Source organism: Bos taurus, chromosome 3 (genome assembly GCF_002263795.3).
Source record: "Bos taurus isolate L1 Dominette 01449 registration number 42190680 breed Hereford chromosome 3, ARS-UCD2.0, whole genome shotgun sequence".
NCBI classification, from domain to species: Eukaryota; Metazoa; Chordata; class Mammalia; order Artiodactyla; family Bovidae; genus Bos; species Bos taurus.
Genome location: NC_037330.1, coordinates 17,695,552 through 17,701,224, shown reverse-complemented (window position 1 = coordinate 17,701,224; position 5,673 = coordinate 17,695,552). Strand labels below are relative to the sequence as shown.

The window sequence follows — 5,673 nt, the reverse complement described above, 5'->3', positions numbered from 1 at the left end:
GAATTTGACCAATTATCTGGGCACCCTGTGCCAGTCAAGATGACTCCTAAATCATCCATGCTTCCTTCCAGCACACTGACAAATTATGGGAAGAAAGTGACCAGGAAAGAGGTTTATTTAACATATATTCCATGTAACCAGTAGGGTAATCCTAAAAATTGGTTTATATTACAGTGAAATTCTTATTATTGATTGAGAATTTTATATGAATGGCAATTAACTTCAATGACTGAATGGCTCATAGTGATATCAACTTTCAATAAAAAAATAGTTGCTTTATGGCATTACTTACCAGATTGGGCCTTTCAATATTTCAAAGGGGAAAGACATCAGAAAATTTGAACAATGCTCTGAGCTTTTATTTAACAGAGTGAAGTAGTACAAAGAGGACAGTTGGGAGAAATTATGTAGGAGTAGGTGGTGGGTCATGTGGGTAGTTATGTGCAAAAAGCTTGCTTTCTGTTGTTGGTCTAGAGTCTGAGCTGCGCAACACCTGAATTACAGAGGATGATGCTAAACTCTTAGTGAATTCCCTGTGACCCAAGGTGAAACAGATTTCTAAAGGCTGCAAGAATCAGCTTGATGTCTTTTATCTGAGGGAGAAAAGCAGTGAAAGGAGGCTCCTAGAGGTCACCACTTTACTGAACATATCTAAGTATTATGATGGGAAGGCTGGAGAGATGATCTGCACCCTGCCCTCGGTCCATTTTAGAAAAAGAAAGGAGACAGATTAGGAGGTCATGTATCAAAGGGGAAAGCATTATAAGAAGGACCTGAGGTAAAGAGAAAGGTGTCACTAGATAGCCAGGCTCTTTTCAACCCAGGATGTACAACAAAATGGCAACCAGTTCAAGTGGAACAAGGCAGGCACTTTGATAATTCATTGAAGGTGAAAGGTATCAAAGAGGAGTCTTCTCCAATCAAGAAAGGAAGCCTTTGACTCCAAGTTAAAGAACCCTCACAAATCCTCCCACTGCCATAAATGCTTGAAATGAGAGCATAAGACAGGGATGCTGTGAGTCATGGGGAGATAATCCAGTGAGGAGATCCTGGAGCAGGACATTTCCTCTTTCTGGAGTCCCTGTCAAGCCACTTATGGATGGATTTGCATTTTGGTTGGGAAATGACTGAACCGGGCCTGTTTTGGCAGCTCTGCTCCCTCCTGGGTGGGGCAGCAAGTCCCTATAAAAAGGCCCTCTGCTGCATCACTGCCATCCTCCTGCTACTCAAGTCCGGATAGCCTTTGGAGAACCTGGTGAGTCTGAGTCTTCAGTTCAGCTTTATTCTTGGGCTCTCTACTTATGAATTAATTCTGGCTATAGCAAATTTGGTGTGTCCAAAGTTATTGTCATGACTTAGTGCTTCTTAGTGGATGGGAGCTTGGAATTTGAACACAGTGATATACAGTATTTATTAAGTTTCTAGTACAGAGTTTGAATTCCTTTAAGGAAGAGATTAAAACAAAATCCGTGACAAGAAGAGGTAAAGAACGGAGCACTTTTCCTCTTTCTGTTTCTTTCTTGTGTCCTTCTGCTGTTATTTAAGAGGCATTTATCTTTGAAGGTGTGGGGCCCTTGTATCCTTTCTTGTGGCCATTTGCTCTATACAAATGTACAAATGTACAAAATACTTCTGGGACCTCATGAGAGATAATGATGACAAGAATCACTTGTGAGCTTACCCAGGATTTTGGAACTTATGATGGCCTTATGGAAGATGCTGTTTTCAGAAAAATAAAGAGTAGGACAACATTGATTGGTTTTCTGAAAAAATTTTTTTTGAAAAGTTGTATGTTAAAAGAAATTTTCTCTGAACCAATAATACAATTTGTTGAAGAGGGAGAGACAGCCCAGTTCATTGAAAGGGATTAAAGAGATCAAACCACATTCTTAGAGACTGGAGACATTCGATCTGATATTATTACACGAGCTCAGGCTTTTCTCCCTGTAGCAGTCCCTTCTTGTGAACACTGTATGTAATTTCTTTCAGATTCTAAGACTCCAGAAAGATGTCTTATCAGCAGCAGCAGTGCAAGCAGCCCTGCCAGCCACCTCCAGTAGTGTGCCCTCCCAAGTGCCCTGAGCCTTGCCCACCTCCAAAGTGTCCTGAGCCTTGCCCACCTCCAAAGTGCCCTGAGCCTTGCCCACCTCCAAAGTGCCAGCAGAAATGCCCTCCTGTGCCACCTCCCCAACAATGCCAAGAGAAGTGCCCACCCAAGTGCAAGTAACAGCATCAGCTTTCATCCGGATCAGGAAAGGATGAGGACAGCTGATTCACCTAGCTCCACAGCTCCACCTTCATCTTCTCTTTAAAGCCTATCAAGGATACAGAAGAAGCTTCTCCACCCTTCAGCTGGCAGTATGCCTGTGGTGATTCCTGACTGCCAGAGGTTTCCTTCCTGAGGCTGCTGTTCTGCTCTCCTCTGGGAGGACAGCTGAGAAAACATCCCAGAGCTTCAGATGGAAGAGCAGCAGCTTTTCTCCCGGGCACCATGGGAGGATTCTCTCCCTCCCTTGGGTCTGTCTGTCACCTGGGCAGGGATTTCTACCAGCTGGTCAACTGTTGCTTATCCTCCTCTTCTCAAATAAAGTACAGTTCCTTTGTGTGATGTCAAAAATGTTTCCTGTCTTTCAAAATTGTTTTTAGTAATACTATACCATCATCAAGTTTTGTTTCTATCCTTTGATGCCAAGGTTCAAGCTCGCACAACCAGCGTTGTCTATATTTTGAGTCTTACCAAAGAATATTTTTACATAATTTCAATTCCATGTTATTTCCTTAATTATCACTTGATGGTTTGAGGAACAAAATATTTGCCTCTTCAGGTTTTCAGTCCTTTTAGTAAAATGTAGGGAAAATTGTATTTTCATTTCAAACTTCTGAGGAATCAATATTCAATGAATGTGTATAATTCAGGTGGCACATGCCAGACTCATACATAGCACTTGGAAGACAGCAGGTCATCATTGTCTCCATCATCACCACCATCACCACCACCCCTTTTCTCCTCATCACCATATTTGCAGTTGACTCATTCGGCTCCACAGCTCCACCTTCATCTTCTCTTCAAAGCAAGTCATGAATACAGAAGAAGCTTCTGCATCTTTCAGCCAGCAATATGCCTGTGGGGACTCCTGACAGCCAGAGGTTTCCTTCCTGAGGCTGCTACACCACTTGCCTCTGGGAAGACAGCTGAGAAAACACAGTGCTTCAGAGGAAAGAGCAGCAGCTCTCCTCCCGGGCACCATCAGAAGATTCTCTCCGTCTTCTGTGACTGTCTGTCACCTGAGCAGGGGTTTCTACCAACTAGACAATTGTTACTTGATCTCCACTTCCTGAATAAACTACAATTCTCTTTTGTGATGGTAAAAAAAAAAAAAATTTTCCGCATTAAAAGCACATAGCAATAGCATATTGTGTTTGGGTTTATTGTTATCCTACGTTGATCTTAAAGTTACAGCTCCCACAATCAACGTTGTCTGAATTTTGAGTAATATCAGAGATCCCTTCTGATCTTCCCTAATGCGTCAGTGGTAACGAATCAGCCTGCCAATGCAAGAGACATGGGTTCATTCCCTGGTATGGGAAGATCCCACATTCCGTGGAGCAACTAAGCCCATGTGACACAACTATTGAGCCTGTGCTCTAGAGCCCAGAAACCCCAACTACGGAGCCCACATGCTGCAACTACTGAAGTCCAAGCGCCCTAGAGCCTGTGCTCCACAAGAGAAGTCAGTTCAGCGTGAAGTCTGCACACCACAACCAGATAGAAGCCCTGCCTCATGGTAGCTGGAGAAAAGCCCATGTAGCAGTGAAGACCCAGCATTGCCAAAATAAATTAATAAGTACACTGTTTAAAACAGAAAGAAAGCTCTTTTTAAAAAAGATTATTTCTATATAACTTAGAATCATGTTAATTATTGCTTGACTAATTTGAGTAAACAATTATTTAACTCCTCAGAATAAAGTCCCTTTACTGAAATGGGGAAAACAGTGTTAACTGCAAAATATCTGAGGCATAAAAATTACATGATTGTGTGTACTTTAATTTGCACATGTTGGGGCACAGAAATGGCACTGGGAAGACAGCACATCATCATTGTCTCCATCATCACCACCATCACCATCATCGCCTCACCACCATGCTTGCTGCAGCAGGGAAGTGACACGGACATAACTAGCACAGCAACCAAGATTCTTAGGCTCCATTGCCCCTTCACTTTCTCATTGTTCTTTTTCTCTTCTAATGTAACCTTGTGTTTAATGTGATACTGCAGATCAAGGACTTTTGGAATGTAGTGGCATATTCTGCATGAAATTATAGCAGCTCTGAAAACATGGGTAGTGCAGAAGGATGGAAATTTAAAGGATCCTTACCAGGTAAAGTTTGGTCACCTCTCCATGTGTACTACTTGCTCTTCTTATTCCAACAACTCATTAACCTCAGAGCCTTAAATGTTTTTTCACGTCTGAAATTACTTCTCTGTTTTGACACCAAGAATTGATGCTTTTGAACTGTGGTGTTGGAGAAGACTCTTGAGAGTCTCTTGGACTGCAAGGAGATCCAACCAGTCCATTCTGAAGGAGATCAGCCCTGGGTGTTCTTTGGAAGGAATGATGCTAAAGCTGAAAGTCCAGTATTTTGGCCACCTCATGCGAAGAGCTGACTTATTGGAAAAGACTCTGATGCTGGGAGGAATTGGGGGCAGGAGGAGAAGGGGATGACAGAGGATGACATGGCTGGATGGCATCACTGACTCGATGGACGTGAGTCTGAGTGAACTCCGGGAGTTGGTGATGGACAGGGAGGCCTGGCGTGCTGTGATTCATGGGGTCGCAGAGAGTCGGACATGACTGAGTGACTAACTGAACTGAACTGAACTTGAAGAACATTGAGGTTTACAATGTTTTTTTAGATTTACAAAGTCACTGTATCTAGGCAACTTTTTTCTAATGTTTAGCTTACTAGTCAAGTAAGCTATGAAAAAGGATATGTTCTTAACCAACCTATTCTTTAATTTAACTTTTGTTGTGTATTGGAGTATCGTTGGTTAACAATGTGTTATTCTAAGGTGTACAGCAAAGTCATTCAGTTCTACATGTACATGTATCGATTCTTATTCAAATTCTTTTCCTATTTAGGATGTTATATGATTATTGAGCAGAATTCCATGTTCTATACAGTAGGTCTTTGTTGATTATCCATTTTTTTAATTTTATTTTTTATTGGGTTGTTTTACAACACTGTATTAGTATCTTCTATAAAATGAAGTGAATCAGTTATATATATACCTTATATATATACCTATTTCCCCTCACTCTTGGATTTTCCTCTCCTCACCCTCCACCTCATTTCACCTGTACTGGTCACAACAGAGCAGTGAGCTGAGCTCCTGGGTTAGCTGGCAGGTTCCCACTAGCTATTTCACACAAGGTAGTGTATGTATGTCAATCTTAATCTCCGAAATCATCCCACCCCCTCTTACCAGCCCACTCTGTATCCACATGTCCTTTCTCTATGTCTGCATCTCTATTTCTGTGCTGCAAGTAAGTTCATCTGTTCCACTTCTCTAGATTCCACATATATACACTAATATATGACATCAGTTTCTCTCTTTCTGACTTCACTCTCTATGATAGACTCTAGATCCATCCATGTCTCTACAAATGACT

At 41.8% G+C, this 5,673-nt stretch overlaps 1 long non-coding RNA gene across 1 annotated transcript; it reads left to right on the top strand.

Moving 5' to 3' along the window:
- Positions 1 to 1,034: 1,034 nt before the first annotated feature.
- Positions 1,035 to 2,617, top strand: LOC100848624 (uncharacterized). The gene is made up of 2 exons (XR_003033957.2): positions 1,035 to 1,255; positions 1,990 to 2,617. It is a non-coding gene; the product is annotated as an uncharacterized lncRNA (long non-coding RNA).
- Positions 2,618 to 5,673: the final 3,056 nt, after the last annotated feature.